Source organism: Bubalus kerabau, chromosome 4 (genome assembly GCF_029407905.1).
Source record: "Bubalus kerabau isolate K-KA32 ecotype Philippines breed swamp buffalo chromosome 4, PCC_UOA_SB_1v2, whole genome shotgun sequence".
Lineage (NCBI taxonomy): Eukaryota > Metazoa > Chordata > Mammalia > Artiodactyla > Bovidae > Bubalus > Bubalus kerabau.
In genome coordinates, this window is record NC_073627.1 from 65576686 (window position 1) to 65602138 (window position 25453).

General features: G+C 50.3%; 1 pseudogene; it reads left to right on the forward strand.

Moving 5' to 3' along the window:
* The first annotated feature begins 24417 nt into the window (after positions 1-24417).
* On the forward strand, positions 24418-24536 carry LOC129651990 (uncharacterized; annotated as a pseudogene).
* Positions 24537-25453: the final 917 nt, after the last annotated feature.

A 25453-nucleotide genomic window follows, 5' to 3' on the forward strand; every position in this document is an offset into this window, starting at 1 on the left:
AGCCTTGGTAAATTCAAAAAGAAATTGAAATCATTCCAAACATATTTTCTGACCTCAATACAGTAAGATTAGATGTCAATTACAGGAGAAAAACTATTAAAAATGCCAACATATGAAGGCTGAACAACACGGTTCTGAATAACCAAAAAAATCACAGAAGAAATAAAAAAAAGAAATCAAAATATGCATAGAAACGAAGGAAAATGAAAACAAAACAACCCAAAACCTATGGGACACTGTAAAAGCAGTGCTAAATGAAGGCTTATAGCAATACAGGCTTACCTCAAGAAACAAGAAAAAAGTCAAATAAATAACCTAACTCTACATCTAAAGCAACTAGAAAAGGAAGAAATGAAGAACCCCAGGGTTAGTAGAAGGAAAGAAATCTTAAAAATTAGGGCAGAAAGAAATGCAAAAGAAACAAAAGAGACCATAATAAACAAAGCTAAAAGCTGTTTCTTTGAGAAAATAAATAAAATTGACAAACCATTAGCCAGACTCATCAAGAAACAAAGGGAGAAAAACCAAGTCAACAAAATTAGAAATGAAAATGGAAAAATCACAACAGACAACACAGAAATACAAAGGATCATAAGAGACTACTATCAGCAACTATATGACAATAAAATGGACAACTTGGAAGAAATTGACAAATTCTTAGAAAAGTATAACTTTCCAAAACTGAACCAGGAAGAAATAGAAAATCTAAACAGACCCATCACAAGCATGGAAATCGAAACTGTAATCAGAAATCTTCCAGCAAACAAAAGCCCAGGACCAGACGGCTTCACAGCTGAATTCTACCAAAAATTAAGAGAAGAGCCAACACCGATCCTACTGAAACCCTTCCAGAAAATTGCAGCGGAAAGTAAACTTCCAAACTAATTCTAGGAGGCCACCATCACCCTAGTACTAAAACGAGACAAAGATGCCACATAAAAGAAAACTACTGGCCAATATCACTGATGATCATAGATACAAATATCCTTAACAAAATTCTAGCAAACAGAATCCAACAACATATTAAAAAGATCATACATCATGACCAAGTGGGCTTTATCCCAGGGATGCAAGGATTTATCAATATCCACAAATTAATCAATGTAATACACCACATTAACAAATTGAAAGATAAAAACCATATGATTATCTCAATAGATGCAGAGAAAGCCTTTGACAAAATGCAACATCCATTTATGATAAAAAAAAAAACTTTCCAGAAAGCAGGAACAGAAGGAACATACCTCAACATAATAAAAGCTATATACAACAAACTCACAGCAAACATTATCCTCAGTGCTGAAAAATTGAAAGCATTTCCCCTAAATTCAGGAACAAGACAAGGGTGCCCACTCTCACCACTACTATTCAACATAGTTTTGGAAGTCTTGGCCACAGCAATCAGAACAGAAAAAGAAATAAAAGGAATCCAGATTAGAAAAGAAGTAAAACTTTCACTGTTTGCAAATGACATGATCTTCTAAATAGAAAACCGTAAAGACGCCACCAGAAAATTATTAGAGCTAATCAATGAATATAGTAAAGTTTCAGGATATAACATTAACACACAGAAATCCCTTGCATTCCTATACATGAACAATGAGAAAACAGAAAAAGAAATTAAGGAAACAATTCCATTCACCATTGCAATGAAAATAATAAAATACTTAGAATATACGTACCTAAAGAAACAAAAGACGTATATATAGAACATAATAAAACACTGTTGAAAGAAATCAAAGAGGACACAAATAGATGGAGAAATATACCATGTTCATGGATTGGAGGAATCAATATAGTGAAAATGAGTATACTACCCAAAGCAATCTATAGATTCAATGCAATCGCTATCAAGCTACCGATGGTAGTTTTCATAGAACTAGAACAAATAATATCACAATTTGTATGGAAATACAAAAACTTCGAATAGCCAAAGCTATCTTGTAAAAGAAGAATGGAACTGGAGGAATCAACCTGCCTGACTTCAGGCTATACTACAAAGCTACAGTCATCAAGACAGTATGGTACTGGCACAAAGACAGAAATATAGATCAATGGAACAAAATAGAAAGCCCAGAGATAAATCCATGCACCTATGGACACCTTATCGATGACAAAGGAGGCAATAATATACAATGGACAAACGACAACCTCTTTAAAAATGGTGCTGGGAAAACCGGTCAACCATTTGAAAAAGATGAAACTAGAACACTTTCTAACATCATACACAAAAATAAACTAAAAATGGATTAAAGGTCTAAACATAAGACCAGAAACTATAAAACTCCTAGAGGAGAACATAGGCAAAACACTCTCCGACATAAATCACAGCAGGGTCCTCAATGACCCACCTCCCAGAGTAATGTAAATAAAAGCAAAAATAAACAAATGGAACCTAATTAAACTCAAAGACTTTTGCACAACGAAGGAAACTATAAGGATGGTGAAGAGCCTTCAGAATGGGAGAAAATAATAGCAAATGAAGCAACTGACAAACAACTAATCTCAAAAATATACAAGCAGATCCTGCACCTCATTCCAGAAAAATAAACGGCCCAATCAAAAAATGGACCAAAGAACTAAACAGACATTTCTACAAAGAAGACATACAGATGGCTAACAAACACATGAAAAGATGCTCAACATCACTCATTATCAGGAAAATGCAAATCAAAACCACCATGAAGTACCATCTCATACTGGTCAGAATGGCTGCTATCCAACAGTCTACAAACAACAAATGCTGGAGAGAGTGTGGAGAAAAGGGAACCCTCTTACATTGTTGGTGGGAATGCAAACTAGTACAGCTACTATGGACAACAGTGTGGAGATTCCTTAAAAAAATGGAAATAGAACTGCCATATGACCCAGCAAACCCACTGCTGGGCATACACACTGAGGAAACCAGAATTGAAAGAGACACATGTACACCAATGTTCATCGCAGCACTGTTTATAATAGCCAGGACATGGAAGCAACCAAAATGTCCATCAGCAGACGAATGGATAAGAAAGCTGTGGTACATATACACAATGGAATATTACACAGCCATTAAAAAGAATACTTTTAAATCAGTTCTAATGAGGTGGATGAAACAGAGCCTATTATAGAGCATGAAGTAAGCCAGAAAGAAAACCACCAATACAGTATGCTAACGCATATATATGGAATTTAGAAAGATGGTAATGATAACCCTATATGCGAGACAGCAAAAGAGAAACATGTAAAGAACAGTCTTTTGGACTCTATGGGAGAAGGCAAGGGTGGGATTACTTGAGAGAATAGCATTGAAACATGTATATTATCATATGTGAAACAGATCGCCAGTCCAGGTTCGATGCATGAGACAGGGTGCTCAGGGCTGGTGCACTGGGATGACCCAGAGGGATGGGATGGGGAGGGAGGTGGGAGGGGAGTTCAGGATGGGGAACACAGATACATCCATGGCTGATTCATGTCAGTGTATGATAAAACCACTAAAATATTGTAAAGAAACTAGCCTCCAGTTAAAATAAAAAAATAAATAAATAAAAATAACGTGGAATGTACATGTTGCTAGAGATATTTTTAAAAGAAAAAGTATCTTCCACAGATAATTTTATAAACACTGGTGGTAATTTTTCTTTACTTATGATTTAATAATAACAAGTAGTCTATATAAGGAAAAAGCATAAATAGTGATTTCATTCATTTAATGTATGTAATTACCCATTATTTGCTGACATTCAGAAAAAAGAAATCAGACTCTTTCCAGAGGAAAAAATATATTTCTACATTTCTTCTTTCAGACAGTTACAGCTGCAATTTTTCTCATTTAATGAAGAGAGATTAGGAATCTCATTTATAAAATTATCAATTAAAATTTTAGTAAAAAGAATAGATAAAATGCTTATGTATTTCCTCTTTATTTTCAGAAAGATCTAAAACACCCACCAAGGTTATAGCAAACAGTAAAAAAATTAAATAAGTACATTAAGTATTTAGCATCAAACAGGACTGAGAGACTGAACTGAAGTTAGAAACCACAAGAAACAGAAGGGCCAGAAGTTCTTAATTCATAATACATCTCTGAAGGCCTAAAACAGGGCTCATCTTGAATTATCTCTAAATGAAAGTTTTGCTAGCTTAAATAGAAGACATCACTTCATTAATTTCAAAGTGAGAATTTTTTTTTAAAAAGAGAAATCACTTCAAATTAAAATGAACTTCCAGAGGGAACTATATAATATATATATACACATATATGTATACACACACACACACACATATATATATAGATAGATAGATACATAGATAGATACACACATACATATACAAGAAATAACAAATCACATGCTATACACCTGAAACTTACAAGGTAATTTAACAGACTATACTTTAATTCAACGAAAAAACAAGAACCACCAAAACACTCAAATAGAAACTGGAAAAAAATAAGGAAAATATTTTTTTAGTTCTTCATAAAAACCTTCTATATGACATTCAAAAGAGTATGAGCATTGTTTTTTTTACAAACTCACTCTCTCGTCTTGAGTTGAATTGCATGCACTGACTCGACTGTAACCCCGAGGATCTACTCTAAACACGAAGAGAGGTGTGACAGCCCTGCGGCACCTCAAGCAAAAGCCCTAGATCCCTATGTCAACTCGACAGGAAGCCTGACACCCGTTTTACACCTTGAGAGGAAAGCGGAGTTCCATGTCTCCACATGAGACGAGGGATGACTCCCCTGTTGAAACTCCATAGGAACCCCGAGAGCCATGTCAGACCTGGAGAGGAGCACTGAGGTTCCAGCCTCAACTCAAGGAGGCCCTAGGCCCCTGCACCGACTGGAGAGGAATCCCAAGAAGCCCCTCACAACTCAAATGGAGGCTTGACTTTTCACAGGCAAGACAAGTGGGTCCCTGAGGTCCCTGATGGAACTCGAGAGAAACTTCAAGCATCCTGCTGCAACTCGAGAAAAACCAGGAGATTCTCCCCTCAATGCCAGATGAGGCCCTTTTCCGCTGCAGCATCTCAGAGAAATCACCTTCCCTCTTGAGCCTCGAAAAGGTACTTGACACCTTTTATGAACTCAAGAAGTTCCCTGATATACCCGTCTGCACTCCAGAGGAACACCGAGTATCCCAACAAAACTCAAGAACAGACCCGTTTTTCCCTCCTCATCTCGAGATGAGGGTCCTTTCCCTGCTTCGTCTGCAAAGGAATCCCGACGTTCCCGTTGCACCTCAAGAGGAGGTTGGTCTCACCCTGAAACGCCAGAGGAACTCCAGGGATCGTTCCACAATTCAAAAAGACCCTGATGTCCATGTCCACTCAAGATAAGGCCTTATTCCCCTGCAACGACTCAAATGCGATCCCAAGTATCAACTCACAACACGAAGGAAGGACTGAGAGCACCGTGGCATCTCTAGAAATAGGACCAGATCCAGACCTCAGCTCAACAGGAGACCTGACACCCCTTTTACACCTCGAGAGGGAGGTGCAGTTCAATGCCTCTATACGAAATGACATCTGACTCCCCAGTGGAATCTCCATAGGAACCCCGAGATCCATGTCAGAACTGGAGAGGAACAACGAGTTTCCCGCCAAAATTCGACATGAGGCCCTAGGCCCTGCAGCAACTTTAGAGGAATCCCGAGAGGACCCTCACAACTCCAAAGGTGTCCTGACTTCCCAGAAACAAGATGACAGGCTCCCTCAGGTCCCCGTGGCAACTCGAGAGGACCCTAACTACAGGCTGCAACTCAAGAAACACCTTGAGATTCCCGCTTCCGTGCGAATTGAGACCTCATTCCCCTGTCCTCCAGAGCAATCCCATGCTCCCCCTCGCAACTCGAATAGAGACTTGACTTCCCTGAGGCAACACGAGAGGCTCCCTGAGTTCCCTGTGCTACCTGGAGAGGAATCTTAAGCCTCCCACCGCAACTCAAAAAAACACAGGAGATTCCCCCGTCAACGCAAGATGAGGCGCTTTTCTCCTACAGCGCCCAGAGAGCAATCCCGAGTTCCCTCTCCAGACTCGAGAGGAGGTGTGACTTCCTTCATGCAACTCAGGAGGCCTAGAGACCCAGTCACAACTCGAGATGAAATCCTAGTTTCACGCCGCAAATCGAGAAGAGCCCCGTGTTTCCCACCTCCTCTGGAGATGAGAGCTCATTCACTGCTTCAGCTCAAGAGGAATCCCAACTTCCCCTCGCACCACAAGAGGAGGTCTGTCTCACCTATTGAATCTCGAGTGGAACCCCACGGATTCTCCTGCAAGGAAAAAGGACACCGAGTTGCCCCTCAGCTCCAGATAAGTCCTGATTCCCCTGCACCGATTCCAATGGAACACCGAGGATCCACTCACAACATGATGGAAGGCCTGACTCTGCTGCTGATCCTCTTAAAGTATCTCAAATTCCCCACCTGAACTTGACAGGAGGCCTGACACCCCTTTGACAACTCGAGAGGAAAGCAGAGTTGCATGCCTCGACCCCAGACGAGGCTTGACTCCCTAGTTTCAGCTTGGTAGGAAGCCTGAGATCCCTGTCAACCCTGGTGAGGAACACTGAGTCCACCAACTGAACTCTAGACAGGGCCCTATTCGCAGGCAGTGACTCAAGAGGAATCCCGACCTGCCCCTTGCAACTTGAAGAGACTTGACTTCTCTGAGGCAACAAGAGCGGTCCCTGAGGGCCCCGTCTCAACACAAGAGGAACCCCAATCTTCCCGCCTCAACTCAAGGAAAACCACGAGATTTTCCCCTCAACCGGAGATGAGGCCCTATTCCAGAGCAGTGTCTCGAGAGGAATCCCACGTTGCATCTTGAAACGCGAAAGAGTACAGGACACCCTTTATGTAACGCAGGAAGATCCCTGAGATACACGTCCCCACTGGAGAGGAACACCGTGTTTCATGACAACTCAAGAAGACCCCCGTTGTCCCCCTCCTCCACTCGAGATGGTCGATTCCCCTGCTTTGTTGGTAAAGGGATCCCAACTTTCCCGTCGCATGTCAAGAGGAGGACGGTCTCACTTTGAAACTCGAGCACCTCCCCGGGAGTCATGCCTCCATTCAGAAAGACCCCACTACCCCCATCAACTCCAGATAACCCTGATTGCCTCACTGAGTCGACTGTAACCCCGAGGATCGACTCTAAACATGAAGGGAGGTGTGACAGCCCTGTGGCACCTCAAACAAATGACCAGATCGCTATGTCAACTCGACAGGAAGACTGACACCCATTTTACACATTGAGAGGAAAGCGGAGTTCCATGTCTCCACATGAGACGAGGCCTGACTCCCCGGTTGAAACTCCATAGGAACCCCGAGAGCCATGTCAGACCTGGAGAGGAGCCCTGAGGTTCCAGCCTCAACTCAAGGAGTCCCTATGCCCCTGCACCGATGGGAGAGGAATCCCGAGACGCCCCTGGCAACTCTAATGAAGTCTTGAATTTTCGCAGGCAAGATGAGAGGGTCCCTGAGATCCCCGTTGGAACTCGAGAGGAACCCCAAGTTTCCTGCCGCAACTCAAGAAAAACCAGGAGATTCTCCCCTCAACGCCAGATGAGGCCCTTTTCCACTACAGCGTCTGGAGAGAAATCCCGCCTTCCCTCATGAGCTTCAAAAGAGTACATGACACCCTTTATGCAATTCAAGAAGTTTCCCGACACACCATCTGCACTCGAGAGGAACAACGAGTTTCCCACCACAATTAAAGAAGAGCCCCATTTTCCCCTCATCATCTCAAGATGAGGGTCCATTTCCCTGCTTTGACTGCAAAGGAATCCCGACATTCCCATCGCAACTCAAGAGGAGGCCGGTCTCACCCTTAAACTCCAGAGGAACTCCAGAGGTCGTTACACAATTCAAAAAGACCCCAATGTCCCTATCCACTCAAGATAAGGCCTGATTTCCCTGCAACGACTCGAATGCAACCCTGAGTATCAACTCATGTCAGAAGGGAGGACTGAGAGCCCCGTGGCACCTCTAGAAATAGGACCAGATCTGAACCTCAGCTCAATAGGAGGCCTGACAACTCTTTTACACCTTGAGAGGGAAGCGCACTCCCATGCCTCATTATGAGATGATGTCTGACTCCCCAGTGGAATCTCCATAGGAACCCCGAGATCCATGTCAGAAATGGAGAGGAACCCTGAGTTTCCCACCTCACCTCAACATGAGGCCTTAGCCCTTGCACGAACTCGAGAGGAATCCCAAGAGGCCCCTCACAACATCAAGAGTTCTGACTTCTAAGAAATAAGATGAGAGGCTCCTTCAGGTCCCCAAGGCAACTCGAGAGAACCCAAACTTCCTGCCACACATCAGGAAAAATGTTGAGATTCGCCCTTCCATGCGAATTGAGACCTTATTCCCCTGTCGTGACTCCAGAGCAATCCTGCACTCCACCTCGCAACTCGAATAGAGACTTGACTTCCCTGAGGCAACACGAGAGGCTCCCTGAGTTCCCCATGCTACCTGGAGAGAAATCCCAAGCCTCCCGACGCAACTCGAGAAAACCCAGGAGATTCCCCCGTCAACGCGAGTTGAGGTCGTTTTCTCTGATAGCGCCCAGATAGCAATCCCAAGTTCCCTCTCTAGACTCGAGAGGAGGCGTGACTCCCTTCATGCAACTCAAGGGGGCCCAGAGATCCTGTCACAACTCGAGATGAAACCCGAGTTTCCCGCCACAAGTCAAGAAGAACCCCGTGTTTCCCACCTCCTCTTCAGATGAGGGCCCATTCCCTGCTTCAGCTCAAGAGGAATCCCAACTTCCCCTCACACCACAAGAGGAAGCCTAACACACCTATTGAATCTCAAGTGGAACCCCACGGATTCTGCTGCAAGGAAAAAGGACACCAAGTTCCCCCTCAGCTCCATATAAGTCCTGATTCCCCTGCACCTGCTGCAATGGAAAACTGAGGATCCCCTCACAACATGATGGGAGGCCTGACTCCCATGCTAGTCCTCTTGAGGAAGCCCAAATTCCCCGCCTGAACTCGACAGGAGGCCTGACACCCCTTTGACAACTCGAGAGGAAAGCAGAGTTCCATGCCTCGACCCCAGAAGAGGCCTGACTCGCTAGTTGCAGCTTAATAGGAAGCCCAAGATCCCTGTCGATGCCGATCCGGAACACTGAGTCCACTGACTGAACTCTAGACAGGGCCCTATTCGCAGACAGTGACTCAAGAGGAATCTCGATGTGCCCTTCACAGCTCGAATAGAGACCTGACTTCTCTGAGGCAACAAGAGCAGTCACTAAGGGCCCCGTCTCAACTCTAGAGGAACCCCAAGCTTCCCGCTGCAACTCAGGAAAGCCACGAGATTCCCCCTCAATGCAAGATGAGGCCCTATTCCAGAGAAGTATCTCAAGAGGAATCCCACGTTGCCTCTTAGAACGCAAAAAGGTATTGGACATCCTTTATGCAACTCAGGAAGATCTCCGAAATACACATCCCCACTGGAGAGGAACACCGTGTTTCACGACACAACTCAAGAAGAGCCCCATTGTCCCCCTCCTCCACTTGAGATGGTCGATTCCACTGCTTAATCGGTAAAGGAATCCCAACGTTCCCATCGCACAAGAGGAGTCCAGGCTCAACTTGAAACTCGAGCACCTCTGCAGGAGTCGTGCCTCCATTCGGAAAGACCCCAATGCCCCCATCCACTCCAGATAAGCCTGATTGCCTCACTGACTCGACTGTAACCCCGAGGATCTACTCTAAACATGAAGGGAGGTGTGACAGCCGTGTGGCACCTCAAGCAAAAGCCCCAGATCCCTATGTCAACTCGACAGGAAGCCTGACACCCATTTTACACATTGAGAGGAAAGCGGAGTTCCATGTCTCCACATGAGACAAGGCCTGACTCCCCTGTTGAAACTCCATAGGAACCCCGAGAGCCATGTCAGACCTGGACAGGAGCCCTGAGGTTCCAGCCTTAAGTCAAGGAGGCCCTATGCCTCTGCACCGACTGAAGAGGAATCCCAAGAAGCCCCTGGTAACCCGAATGGAGGCTTGACTTTTCACAGGCAAGACAAGCGGGTCCCTGAGGTCTCCGTTGGAACTTGAGAGGAACCCCAAGTTTCCTGCCACAACTCGAGAAAAACCAGGAGATTCTCCCCTCGACGCCAGATGAGGCCCTTTTCTGCTACAGCATCTCGAGAGAAATCCCACCTTCCCTCTTGAGCTCAAAAGGGTACCTTACATCCTTTATGCAACACAAGAATTTCCCTGACATACCCATCTGCACTCGAGAGGAACAACAAGTTTCCCACCACAATTAAAGAAGAGCCCCGTTTTTCCCTCGTCATCTCAAGATGAGTGTCCATTTTCCTGCTTCGTCTGCAAAGGAATCCCGACATTACCGTCTCACCTCAAGTGGAGGTTGGTCTCACCCTGAAACTCCAGAGGAACTCAAGAGGTCATGCCACAAGTCGAAAATACCCTGATGTCCCCATCTGCTCAAGATAAGGCCTGATTCCCCTGCAACGACTCGAATGCAACCACGAGTATCAACTGACATCACAAAGGAAGGACTGACAGCCCCTTGGCACGTATAGAAATAGGACCAGATCCGGACCTCAGCTCAACAGGAAGACTGATACCCCTTTTACACCTCGAGGGAAGCACAATTCCATGCCTCACTATGAGCGACGTCTGACTCCCCAGTGGAATCTCCATAGTAACCCCGAGATCCATGTCAAAACTGGAGAGGAACCCTGAGTTTCCCGCCTCAACTCGACATGAGGCCCTAGCCCCTGCACCAACTCAAGAGGAATCCCGACTGCCCCTTGCAACTCGAAAAGAGACCTGGCTTCTCTGAGGCAACAAGAGCAGTCCCTGAGGGCCCCGTCTCAACTCGAGAGGAACCCCAAGTTTCCCGCCGCAACTCAAAAAATATCATGTGATTCTCCCCTCAATGCGAGATGAGGCCCTTTTGAGAGCAGTGTCTCGAAAGGAATCCCACGTTGCCTCTTGAAACTCGAAAGGGTACTGGACACCCTTTATGCAACTCAGGAAGATCCCCGAAATACCCGTCCCCACTGGAGAGGAAGCTCTCCAGTTGTGTGTTTCACAACACAACTCAAGAAGAGCCCTGTTTCCTCCCCGCCTCCACTTGAGATGGTCAATTCCCCTGCTTCATCGGTAAAGGAATCCCAACGTTCCCATCACACGTCAAGAGGAGGCCGGGCTCACCTTGAAACTCGAGCATCACCATGGGAGTCGTGCCTCCATTAGGAAAGACCCCAATGCCCCCATCCACTCCAGATAAGTCTGATTGCCTCACTGACTCGACTGCAACCCCGAGGACTGACTATAAACACAAAGGGAAGTGTGACAGCCCTGTGGCACCTCAAGCAAAAGCCCTAGATCCCTATGTCAACTCGACAGGAAACTTACTCCCATTTTATACCTTGAGAGGAAAGCGGAGTTCCATGTCTCCACACAAGATGAGGCCTGACTCCCCCGTTGAAACTCCATAGGAACCCCGAGAGCCATGTCAGACCTGGAGAGGAGCCCTGAGGTTCCAGCCTCAACTCAAGAAGGCCCTATGCCCCTGCAGCAACTGGAGACAAATCCCGAGAAGCCCCTCACAACTCGAATGGAGGCTTGACTTTTCACAGGCAAGACGAGCGGGTCCCTGAGGTCCCCATAGGAACTCTAGAGGAACCCAAGTTTCCTGCCGCAACTCGAGAAAAACAAGGAGATTCTCCCCTCAATGCCAGATGAGGCCCTTTTCTGCTGCAGCATCTCGAGAGAAATCCCACCTTCCTTCTTGAGCCTCAAAGGGTACTTGACTCCCTTTATGCAACTCAAGAAGTTCCCCGACATACCTGTCTGCACTCAAGAGGAAAATGAGTTTCCCACCACAACTCAAGAAGAGCCCCGTTTTTACCTCCTCATCTCAAGATGAGTGTCCATTTCCCTGCTTCATCTGCAAAGGAATCCCGACATTCCCTTCACACCTCAAGAGGAGGCCGGTCTCACCCTGAAACTCCAGAGGAACTTCAGACGTCGTGTCACAAGTCGAAAAGACCCCGATGTCCCCATCCACTCAAGATAAGGCCTGATTCCCCTGCAACGACTCGAATGCAAACCCTAGTATCAATTCCCAACATGAAGGGAGGACTGAGAGCCCTGTGGTACCTCTAGAAATAGGACCAGATCCCAACCTCAGCTCAACAGGAGGCCTGACGCCCATTTTACACCTCGAGAAGGAAGGGCAGTTCCATGCCTCAATATGAGACGACGTCTGACTCCCCAGACGAATCTCCATAGGGACCCTGAGATCCATGTCAGAACAGGAGAGGAACCCTGAATCTCTGGCCTCACCTCAACATGAGGCTCTAGTCCCCTGCACCAACTCGAGTGGAATCCCGAGACACCCCTCACAACTCCAAAGGAGTCCTGACTTCCCAGAAACAAGATTAGAGGCTCCCTCAGGTCCCAATGGCAACTTGAGGGAACCCAAACTTCCTGCCGCACCTCAAGAAACACTTTGAGATTCCCCCTTCCATGTGAATTGAGACCTCATTCCCAGCCATGACTCCAGAGCAATCCCACGCTCCCCCTCGAAACTCGAATAGAGACTTGACTTCACTGAGGCAACACGAGAGGCTCTCTGAGTTCCCTGTGGTACCTGGAGAGGAATCCCAAGCCTCCCACCGCAACTTGAGTAAACCCAGGAGATTCCCCCGTCAAAGTGAGATGAGGCCGTTTTTTCCTACAGCGCCCAGAGAGCAATCCCGAGTTCCATCTCCAGACTCGAGAGGAGGCGTGACTCCCTTCATGCAATTAAAGGGGGCCCAGAGATCCCGTCACAACTCGAGATTAAACCCGAATTTCCCACCACAAGTCGAGAAGAGCCCTGTGTTTCCCACCTCCTTTGGAGATGAGGGCCTATTCCCTGCTGTAGCTCAAGAAGAATCCCAACTTCCACTCGCACCACAAGAGGAGGCCTGTCTCACCTATTGAATCTCGAGTGGAACCCCACGGATTCTGCTGCAAGGAAAAAGGACACCGAGTTCTCCCTCAGCTCCAGATAAGTCCTGATTCCCCTGCACCAGCTCCAATGGAACACTGAGGATCCCCTCACAACATGATGGGAAGCCTGACTCCCCTGCTGATCCTCTTGAAGAAGCCCAAATTTCCCGCCTGAACTCATCAGAAGGCCTGAAACCCCTTTGACAACTCGAGAGGAAAGCAGAGTTCCGTGCCTCGTCCCCAGATGAGGCCTGACTCGCTAGTTGCAGCTTAATAGGAAGCCCGAGATCCCTGTCGACTCTGGTGAGGAACACTGAGTCCCCCGATTGAACTCTGGACAGGGCCCTATTCACAGGCAGCGACTCGAGAGGAATCCCGACATGCCCCTTGCAACACAAAAAGAGACCTGACTTCTTTGAGGCAACAAGAGCCCCCCTGAGGGCCCCGTCTCAACTCAAGAGGAACCTGAAGCCTCCCGCCACAATTCGAGAAAAACCACGATATTCTCCCTTCAATGCGAGGTGAGGCAGTTTTCCATAGCAGTGTCTCAAGAGGAATCCCACGTTGCGTCTTGAAACACGAAAGGGTACTGGACACCCTTTATGCAACTCAGGAAGATCCCCGAGATACCCGTCCCCACTGGAGAGGAATACCGTGTTTCATGACACAACTCAAGGAGAGCCCCGTTTTCCCCTCCTCCACTCGAGATAGTGATTCCCCTGCTTCGTCAGTAAAGGAATCCCAACCTTCCCGTCACACAAGAGGAGGCCGGGCTCACCTTGAAACTCGAGTGCCTCCGGGGGAGTCGTGCCTCCATTCGGAAAGACCCCAATGCCCCCATCCACTCCAGATAAGCCTGATTGCCTCACTGACTCGACTGTAACCCCGAGGATTGACTCTAAACATGAAGGGATGTGTGACAGCCCTGTAGGTCCTCAAGCAAAAGCCCCAGATCCCTATGTCAACTCGACAGGAAGCCTGACACCCATTTTACACCTCGAGAGGAAAGTGGAGTTCCATGTCTCTACACGAGACAAGGCCTGACTCCCCTGTTGAAACTCCATAAGAACCCCAAGAGCCATGTCAGTCCTGGACAGGAGCCCTGAGGTTCTGGCCTCAACTCAAGGAGGCCCTATGCCCTTTCACTGACTGAAGAGGAAACCCGAGAAGCCCCTCACAACTGGAATGAGGCTTGACTTTTCAGAGACAAAATGAGTGGGTCCCTGAGGTCCCCATCAGAACCCTAGAGGAACTCCAAGTTTCCTGCTGCAACTCAAGAAAAACCAGGAGATTCTCCCCTCAATGCCAGATGAGGCCCTTTTCTGCTGCAGCGTCTTGAGAGAAATCCCACCTTCCCTCTTGAGCCTCAAAAGGGTACTTGACACCCTTATTGAATTCAATAAATTCCCCAACATAACCGTCTGCACTCGAGAGGAAAACCGAGTTTCCAGCCACAACTCAAGAAGAGCTCCGTTTTCCCCTCCTCATCTCGATATGAGGGTCCATTCTCCTGCATCATCTGCAAAGGAATCCCAACATTCCCGTCGCACCTCAAGAGGAGGCCAGTCTCACCCTGAAACTCCAGAGGAACTCCAGAGGTCATTCCACAATTCAAAAAGACCCCGATGTCCCCATCCACTCAAGATAAGGCCTGATTCCTCTGCAACGACTCGAATGCAAACCCTAGTATCAATTCCCAACATGAAGGGAGGACTGAGAGCCCTGTGGTACCTCTAGAAATAGGACCAGATCCCAACCTCAGCTCAACAGGAGGCCTGACGCCCATTTTACACCTCGAGAAGGAAGGGCAGTTCCATGCCTCAATATGAGACGACGTCTGACTCCCCAGACGAATCTCCATAGGGACCCTGAGATCCATGTCAGAACAGGAGAGGAACCCTGAATCTCTGGCCTCACCTCGACATGAGGCTCTAGTCCCCTGCACCAACTCAAGTGGAATCCCGAGAGGCCCCTCAAAAGTCCAAAGGAGTCCTGACTTCCCAGAAACAAGATTAGAGGCTCCCTCAGGTCCCCATGGCAACTCGAGGGAACCCAAATTTCCTGCCACACCTCGAGAAACACCTTGAGATTCCCCCTTCCATGTGAACTGAGACCTCATTCTCCTGCCGTGACTCCAGAGCAATCCTGTGCTTCCCCTCGCAACTTGAATAGAGACTTGACCCCCCTGAGGCAACACAAGGCAACACAAGAGGCTTCCCCATGGTACCTGGAGAGGAATCCCAAGCCTCCTGCTGCAATTCAAGAAAACCCAGGAGATTTCCCCGTCAATGTTAGATGAGGCCCTTTTCTCCTACAGTGCCCAGAGAACAATCCCGAGTTCCCTCTCCAGACTCGAGAGGAGGCGTGACTCCCTTCATGCAACTCAAGGGGGCCCAGAGACCCAGTCACAACTCGAGATGAAACCTGAGTTTCACACCACAAGTCGAGAAGAACCCCGTGTTTCCCACCTCCTCTGGAGATGAGGGCCCATTCCCTGCTTCAGCTCAAGAGGAATCCCAACTTCCCCTCACACCACAAGAGGAGGCCTGTCTCACCTATTGAATCTTATGGAATCTGGAACCCCACGGATTCTGCTGCAAGGAAAAAGGACACCGAGTTCCCCCTCAGCTCCAGATAAGTCCTGATTCCCCTGCACCTGCTCCAATGGAACACCGAGGATCCCCTCACAACATGATGGGTGGCCTGACTCCCATGCTGATCCTCTTGAGGAAGCCCAAATTTCCCGCCTGAACTCATCAGGAGGCCTGATACCCCTTTGACAACTCGAGAGGAAAACAGAGTTCCATGCCTCGACCCCAGATGAGGCCTGACTCCCTAGGTGAAGCTTGATAGGAATCCTGAGATCCCTGAGACACTGATGAGGAACACTGAGTCCACTGACTGAACTCTGCACAGGGCCCTATTCAAAGACAGTGAATCAAGAGGAAGCTCAGCATGCCCTTCGCAACTCGAAAAGAGACCTGACTTCTCTGATGCAACACGAACGGGTCCCTGAGGGCCCCATCACAACTTGAAAGGAACCCCAAGCTTCCCTCCACAACTCGAGAAAATCCACAAGATTCTCCCCTCAACATGAGATGAGGCCCTTTTCCAGAGCAGTTTCTCGAGAGGAATCCCACGTTGTCTCTTGAAACGTGAAAGGGTACTGGACACCCTTTATGCAACTCCGGAAGATCCCTGAGATACCCATCCCCACTTGAGAGGAACACCAATGTTTATGCCACAACTCAAGAAGAGCCCCATTTTCCCCCTCCTCCACTTGACATGAGGGTCAATTCCCCTGCTTCGTTGGTAAAAGAATCCCAATGTTCCCATTGCACCTCAAGAGGAGGCCATTCTCATATTTAAACTCCAGAGGAAACCTCGTGGCTCGTGCCACAATACCAAAGACTGATTTCCGCATCCACTCAAGATAAGGCCTGATGCCCCTGCACCGATTCGAATGGAACCCCAAGGATCAAGTCACAACACGAAGGGGCACTGACACTCTGGTTGCATCCTCCAGAAGAAGCCGCAGGTTCCAAATACAACTTGACAAGAGGCCTCACACCCCATTCACAACTAGAGAGGCAAGCCGAGTTCCATGCCTCAACACAAGACAAGGCCTGCCTCCCCTGTTCAGACTGCACAGAAACCCCGAGATTGATGTCAGAAATGGATAGGAACCCTGAGGTTCCTCCAGAACTCAAGATGAGGCCCTATTCATCCCTGCAGTGATGCGAGAGGAATCCCGAGGTGCCCCTCAAAACTCTAAAGATCTGACTTCCCTGAGGAAACACGCAACTCAACAGGAACCCTAAGCTTCCTGACACAACTCAACAAAAACCACAAAATTCTCTGCTCCACGCGAGATGAGGCCCTTTTATGCTGCAGCGTTTCCCAAGAAATCTCACGTTCCCTCTTGGAACTTGAAAGGGTACTTGACAGCCTTTATGAAACCCCAGAAGATTCCTAGGATACATGTCCCCACTCGAGAGGAACACTGACTTTCCTGCCAAACTCAAGAAAAGCCTCGTTTTCCCCTCCTCAACTTGAGATGAGGGTCAATTCCCCTGCTTCATCTGGAAAGGAATGCTGGTATCCCCGTCTCACTTCAAGAGGAGGCCGGTCTCAACTTGAAACTGGAGAGGAACCTGGGGGTCTTGCCAAAATTTGAAAGACACAGATTTCCCCCATCCACTCGAGACAAGGCCTGATTCCCTGGCACCAATTCGAACAGAACCCCAAGAGTCAACTCACAACACGAAGGGAGGACTGATACCCCGGTTGCAAATTTGAGAAAAGCCCCAGGTCCCCAATTCAACTTGACTGGAGGCCTGAAACCTCTTTTACAACTTGAGAGGAAAGCAGAGTTCCATGCCTCTACACAAATTGAGATCTGACTCCCTGTCTGAAACTGCATACACTCCCTGAGATCCACGTCAGAACAGGAGAAGAACCCTGAGGTTCCAGCTTCATCTCGAGATAAGGCCCTCTTCCATTGCACCGACTTCAGAGGAATCCCGAGAGGCCCCTCACAACTCAAAGGGATTCCTGACTTCCCATAGGACAGATAAGGAGCTCCCTGAGGTCACCGTCGCAAATCGCGGGAACACAAAGTTTCCTGCCGCAACTCGAGAAAGACCTCGAGATTCCCTCTTCAACGCGAATTGAGGCCCAATTCCCCTGCCGTAGATCGAGATCAATTCCCCGCTCCCCCTTGCAACTCAAATGGAGACTGGACTTTCCTGGGGCAAAACGAGAGGCTCCCTGAGTTCCCTGTCATAACTCAAGAGAAACCCCAAACTTCCCGCCACATCTCGAGAAAAACCACGAGAATCCCCCGTTATTGCGACTTGAGGCCATTCTTTTCCTGGAGGGCCTAGAGAGCAATCCCGAGTTCCCTCTCAAAACTCCACAGGAGGCTTGACTCCCTTTAGGCCACTCAAAGGGCTCCAAGAGATACCTGTCGCAACTCAAGAGGTGAGCAGAGTTCTTTGCTCCAACTCGAGACAAGGCCTGACTTTGTCTGCAAAGGAATCCCAACATTCCCGTCACACCTCACGAGGAGGCCATTCTCACCCTGAAACTCCAGAAGAACTCCAGGGGTCGTTCCACAATTTGAAAAGACGCTGATGTCCCCATCCACTCAACATAAGGCCTTATTCCTCTGCAATGACTTGAATGTAACCCTGAGTATCAACTCATAACATGAAGGGAGGACTGAGAGCCCTGTGGTGCCTCTAGAAATAGCCCCAGATTCCTACCTCAACTCAACAGGAGGCCTGACACCCCTTTTATACCTCAAGAGGGAAGCAGAGTTCCATGCCTCAACATGAAACGACATTGGATTCCCCAGTGGAATCTCCATAGAAACCCAGATATCCATGTCAGAACTGGAGAGGAACCCTGAGTTTCCTGCCTCTACTCAAGATGAGGCCCTAGTCCCCTGCACCAACTTGAGAGGAATCCTGAGAGGCCCCTCACAATTTGAAAGGATTCCTGACTTCCCAGAGACAACATGAGAGGTCCCTTTCGCAACTCGAGGAAACCCACACTTCCTGCCACAACTTGAGAAACACTTTGAGATCCCTCCTTCCATGCGAATTGAGGCCTAATTCCCCTGCCGTGACTCCAGAGCAATCCCACACTCCCCCCCACAACTCGAAAGGAGACTTGACTTCCCTAAGGCAACACGAGAGGCTCCCTGAGTACCCTGTGGTAACTGGAGAGGAATCCCAAGCCTCCTGCCGCAACTCAAGCAAAAGCACCAGATTCCCCCATCAATGTGAGATGAGGACCTTTTTTCCTGCAGCACCTAGAGAGCAATCCCGAGTTCCCTCTCAGAACTTGAGAGGAGGCTTGACTCCCTTCATGCAACTCAAGGGGGCCCAGAGGTCCCCATCACAACTCGAGATGAAACCCGAGTTTCCCGCCACAACTCAAGAAAAGCCCCGGGTTTCCCACCTCATGTGGACATGAGGGCCCATTTCCTGCTTCAACTCTAGAGGAATCCCAACTTCCCCTGGCACCACAAGAGGAGGCATGTCTGACCTCTTGAATCTCGAGTGGAAGCCCAAGGATCCTGCTGCAAGGAAAAAGGACACCGAGTTCCCCCTCAGCTCAAAATAATTCCTGATTCCCCTGCACTGGCTCCAATGGAACACCAAGTATCCCCTCATGACATGATGGTGTCCCCTGACACCCCTGCTGATCATCTTGAAAAAGCCCAAATTCCCCACCTGAACTTGACAGGAGGCCTGACACCCCTTTTACAGCTCCAGAGGAAAGCAGCATTCCATGCCTCAACACCAGACAAGGCCTGACTCCCTAGTTGAACCTTGACAGGAAGCCCAAGATCCCTGTCGCCACTGGAGAGGAATATTGAGTTTACTGACTGACCTCTAAACATGGCCCTATTTGCCAGCAGCCACTCGAGAGGAATCCTGACAAGCCCCTCGCAACTCGAAAAGAGACCTGATTTCTCAGAGGCAACAAGCGGGTCCCTGAGGTCCCCGTCACAACTCAAGAGGAACCCCAAGCTTCCTGCCACAACTCGAGAAAAACCACGCAATTCTCCCCTCAATGCAAGATGAGGTCCTTTTCCAGAGCAGTGTCTCAAGAGAAATCCCACGTTCCTTCTTGAAACACCAAAGGGTACTCGACACCCGTTATGCAACTCAGGATGGTCCCAGAGATAATGGCCCCACTCGAGAGGAACACCAAGTTTCATGCCCCAACTCAAGAAAAGCCCCATTTTCCCCTTCCTGAACTCGAGATGACTGTCAATTCCCCTGTGTCGTCAGGTAAGGAATCCCAACCTTCACATCATACCTCAAGAGTAGGCTGGTCTCACCTTGAAACTTGAGCATATCCCTTGGAGTCGTGCCTCAATTCAAAAAGACCCCAATTTCCCCATCCACTCCAGATAAGCCTGATTCCCCTGCACTGACTCCACTGGAACCCTGAGGATCGCCTCAAAACACGAAGAGAGGTGTGACAGCCCTGTGGCACTGGGAGAAAAAGTCCCAGATCCCTATGACAACTAGACAGGAAGCCTGATACCACTTTTACACCTCGAGAGGAAAGCGGACTTCCATGTCTCAACACAAGACGAGGCCTGACTCCCCTGTTGAAACTCCATAGGAACCCCGAGAGCCATGTTCAAACTAGAGAGCGACCCTGAGGTTCCAGCCTCAACTCAAGGTGAGGCCCTATACCCCTGTACCAACTTAAAAGGAATCCTGAGAGGCCCTTCACAACTCGAATGGAGACTTGACTTTCCTGAAGCAACACGAGTGGGCCCCTGAGGTCCCCGTCACAACCTGAGGGGAACCCCGAGTTTCCTTCCGCACCTTGAGAAAAGCCAGGAGATTCTCCCCTCAACGTGAGATGAGGTCCTTACCCACTACAGCATCTCGAGAGAAATCCTACCTTGCCTCTTGAGCCTCAAAAGGGTACTTGACACCCTGTACACAACTCAAGAAGTTCTGCGACATAGCTGTCTGCATTCCAGAGGAATGCTGATTTTCCCACCACAACTCAAGAAGAGCCCCGTTTTCCCCTCCTCTTCTTGAGATGAGGGTCCATTCCCCTACTTCATCTGCAAAGGAATCCCAACGTTCCCGTTGCACCTCAAGAGGAGGCCGGTTTCACCTTGAAACTTGAGAGGAACTCCAGGAATCATGCCACAATTTGAAAAGACCCTGATGTCCCCATCCACTCGACATAAGGCCTGATTCCCCTGCAATGACTTGAATGTAACCCTGAGTATCAACTCACATGAAGGGAGGACTGAGAGCCCTGTGGCGCCTCTAGAAATAGCCCCAGATCCCTACCTCAACTCAACAGGAGGCCTGACACCCCTTTTCCACCTCAAGGGAAAAATGGAGTTCCATGTCTCAACATGAGACGAGGCCTGACTCCCCTGTTGAAACTCCATGGGAACTCTAAGATCCATGTCTGAAATGGGGAGGAATCCTAAGGTTCCTGCCTCAACTCGAGATGAGGGCCTATGCCCCTGCACCAACTGGAGAGGAATCCGAAAAGCCCCCTCGCAACTCAAATGGAGTCTTGACTTTCCTGAGGCAACATGAGTGGGTCCCTAAGGTCCCCTTCAGAACTTGAAAGGAACCCTGAGTTTCCTGCTGCAACTCGAGAAAAACCAGGAGATTCTCCCCTCAACACGCCCTTGAGGGCTTAATGAGGCCCTTGTCCACTACAGCATCTCGAGAGAAATCCCACCTTCCCTCTTGAGCCTCGAAAGGGTACTTGACACCCTTTATGCAACTCGAGAAGTTCCCTGACATACCCGTCTGCACTGGAGAGGAACACTGAGTTTCCTGCCACAACTCAAGAAGAGCCCCGCTTTCCCCTCCTCATCTCGAGATGAGTGTCCATTCCCCTGCTTCATCGGCAAAGGAATCCCGACATTCTCATCACACCTCAAGAGGAAGCCAGTCTCACCTTGAAACTGGAGTGGAACTCCATGGGTCATGTCTCCCTCTCTCTGTCTATGCCTCTGTGTGTGTGTGTGTGTGTGTGTGTGTGTGTGTGTGCGCACGAGTGTCTGTCTCCCTCTCACCATCTTCAAGTCTGTCTCTAAACCTTCGTGTCTTTCAGGCTCTGTGTCTCTTGAAACCGGGCCTCCCTTCCCTTCCTCTGGCCCTGGACTCTCTGGTGCTGATTCTGACTCTGGCTGATGAACTTGGCTGACTGGCTGTCTCACTTGGCATGGGTGTGTGCGAGTGACTGTCCATGTGCCTGCATGTTGCTCATCTGCTCTCTCAGGAAGGCCATGCACTTGGAAGGCAGCGTGGGGCAATGTGGGCCTCAGTAGGGCAATGGGGCGGGCCTGACGCTCACCAGTCAACCACGCTGGTGGCTCCCCGTGTGTTGGGCACCGGGCAGATGCTGGGGAGGATGGATGCTCTGGACACTGGCTGGGCTGCACCTCTGCCCACAGGAGGTTCAGAGGACCACTGGCCACATGCAGCTATGGGCAGCCAAGAGAGACACCTCCAGAGCCACAGTGGCCCTGAGCAGAGAATGCATGGGTGAAGGGTGGAGCCGCCTAGCAGGGGCGGGCCTGGAGAAGCCCAGGCTGGGAGAGCGCGGAGAACTCCGGGCCCCTCACCCAAACCCCGAGCTCCCGCACGCATGCCTGGCCGCCTGCCCTGGGTCTCAGAAGCCTTCTGGGCCCCAGTGCTGGACAGGGTTGGTGGTATGAGGGGGCAGGGCGGCTTTGGCTGGCTGCTGGGCACCTGGGCCTGGTGCCGGAGTCTGGTGGTGGGTCCTGTGGCGCATGTAGAGCGCACAGTCAGGGGAGAAGTGCACCCGGCTCTCCTGACCAGCAGGCAGGTCAGAGTGAAATGGAGACGCACCACAGGAATTTTAGGGCACCTGGCAGCAGCCGCCTCCCCCTACAACCATACCACCCTGAACAGGCCCAATCTCATCTGATCTCAGAAACTAAGCAGGGTCGGGCCTGGTTAACACTTGGACGTGAGACTGCTTGGGAATACCAGGTGCTGTTGTCTTTTTGCTTCCCCTTTCCTTTTGCCCCTGGCCCCAGGCACATTTGGCACAGCAAATCCCACCTGCCCCTGAACCCTAGCACCCCACCATGCTCAAAGCTATAGCCTGCCTTTAGATTGGCCAGCCGGCCAGCCAGCCAGCCATCGAGCCTGGAAGGCACCGGCGTCCCTACTTTTGGGTCCCTGAAGCCTCCCTGGGTAGGTGGCAGGGGCTCTGACGCCCACAGCACACCTGGGTTGCCCCTGCGCAGCCTGCGAGCCCTTCCGCACTCATCTCCCAGGAACCCAGATGATCATCTGGTCTCTGTCTGAGGCTCCCTTGGCAAGCCTCAGGCAATCCTAGAGGCTGCCCCATCACCAGCCACACCCTCAACCCCAGCCCCATCCTCACACAAGACCACGCATGCTTGTGGGTGTGCGCACAGGCACACACCCGCAGAGACACACTGACACAAATACACACAAACACACCCCGCCTCCAAGATGGGTCAAGAGCCAGAAACCCCAGGTATCAGACGGAGAAAGAGAGAGAGAGAGGCATCAAGAGTATCACACAGGCTTCCCATCCCCCGACCTCCACACCCCCCCCATTCTGGGTATCCACCCGGCCCCCTGTCGACCTGACCACACCCACGCCCACTGACACACTCACACACACACTCTCACCCACTCACCCTCTGGCCTGGGGACGGGGTCTGGGTCTTACCTAAGGTAGCCAAGCCGAAGGGGACCTTTGAGACCTTGGCTGTGAAGAAGTCTTGGAGACTCTATGGGTGACTGTCAGGCCCAGGGCAGTGCATCCAGCCGGGGCTCGGACCAAGGCTGACACTTCCTCCCTTGAGGAAGCTGCTACTTCCGCATGGCCTCTCTCTGAGGTGTGTCATGGTGGTCAGTGTATCTGTCTCGGATCAGATGCCATCCTCTCTCCCGTGTCAGTCTCACGTTTTCCGTCTGTCAATGGCTCTGTGTCTCCCTCTGTCTATGCCTCCCTGTGTGTATGTGGGTCTGTGTGTGTGTGTGTGTGCACGTGTGTCTGTCTCCCACTCACCATCTTTGAGTCTGTCTCTGAACCTTCGTCTCTTTCTGGCCCTGTGTCTCCTGACACAGGGCCTCCCATCCCTTCCTCTGGCCCTGGCCTCTCACAGGTGCTATGACTCTAGCTCTTGCTGATGAACTTGTGCTGGCCAGCTGTCTCACTCGGCCTGGGTGTGTGAGAATGTCTGTGGGTCTGTCCATGTGCTTGCCTGTCGCTCATCTGCTCTCTCAGGAAGGTCCTGTGCTTGGCAGGTGGCGTGGGGCAAGGGGGGCTATGGTAGGGCAAAGAAGTGGGGCTGAGGCTCTCCGGTCGACCACACTGATGGCTCACCATGTGTTTTCGCACTGGGCAGGTGCCGGGCAGGATGGGCTCTCCAGGCCCGGCTGGGCTGTGTCTAGGCTGGCAGGAGGCTAGGAGGACCATGGGCCGCAGGCAGCTGCGGGCCGCCAGGACAGACACCTCTGGGGCCTTGTAGCCCTGAGCAGCTAATGGGATTGGGGTGGCAGAGCCACCTTTTGGAGGTAGGCCTGGAGAGGCCCAGTGTGTGAGAGGGCCGACACCTCCGTGCCCCTCACCCTATGCCCCAGCCCCTGCAGGCAAGCACATCCAGCCACCCACTTGGGGTCCTGGAAGCCCTCCAGGTCCACGGGCTGGGCCAGACGGCTGCTGTCCGAGGGTGGTGGTGTTGTGGGGTGGGGCAGCATCAGCTGGCTGCCAGGCTGCAGACCCTGGCTGGCCAGATTCCAGTCACGGGTTGTGTGGCTCAAGTACAGCACATGACCACACCAGAGATGCAGCCAGCTGGCCCAGTCGGCAGGCAAGTTGGAGCAAAAGGAAGGCACAGTGCAGGGCTCTTAGAGCAGCAGCCGCCTCCGTCTTTGGCCATACCACCCTTAATGCGCCTGATCTCACCTGATCTCGGAAATGAATCAGGGTCGGTACTGGTTAGTACTTGGATGGGAGACTACCTGGGAATACTGGGTGCTGTAGGCTTTTTGCCTCCCCTCTCCTTTAGCCCCCGGACCCCCGGTGCAGCTGGCGCTGAAAGCCCCACCTGCCCCTGACCCTTTGCACCCCACTGTGCTCAGAGCCTTCGCCTGCCTTCCAGCAGGCAGCCCTCGCAGGCACCAGCATCCCAACTCTTGGGTCCCCGCAGCTCCAGCCCCTCCCCAGGTGGGTGGCTGAGGCCCCGACTCCTCCCACCATGTGGCCCGCAAGCCACTCTGCATTTGGCTTACAGGAAACCAGATGACCTTCATGTTTCCCTCTGGGGCTCCCTTGGCACACCTGAGGCAATCCAGGGGGCTATCCTACCCCCAGCACCCCCCCAGCCCCACCCCCAACCCAAGCCCAATCCTCGCACAGGACTGCATACTCTGGCGTGCACATACTCCCACCCAGAGAAACACATACACATACACACCACCCGCTGCCAAGATAGGTCAAGAGCTGGAAACCTCAGGCAAGGGAGAAGGAGAAAGAGGGAGAGAGAGACAGCAAGAGGACCACACAAGCTTCCCAACTCCCAGCCTCCACACCCTTCCTCCTCCATTCTGCATATCCACCAGGTCCCCAGTCAGCCTGACCACACCCTCGCCCTCAGACACACTCACACACAGACTCTCACACACTCACCCTCTGGCCTGGGAGCATGGGCTGGGTCTTGCCTTAGGTAGCCAAGCCGAAGGGGAACTTTGAGACCTCAGCTTCCAAGAGGTCTTGGGGACCCCACAGTTGACTGACAGCCAGAGGGCACCCCATTCATCCAGGGCCCAGCCCAAAGCTGATGCCCCCTCCCTTGGGGAAGTTGCTTCATCCGCATGGCTTCTCTCTGAGGTATGTCACATTCTGTACCAGCGTGTCTGTCTCGGATCGGATGCCATCCTCTCTCCTGTGTCTGTCTCCCATTT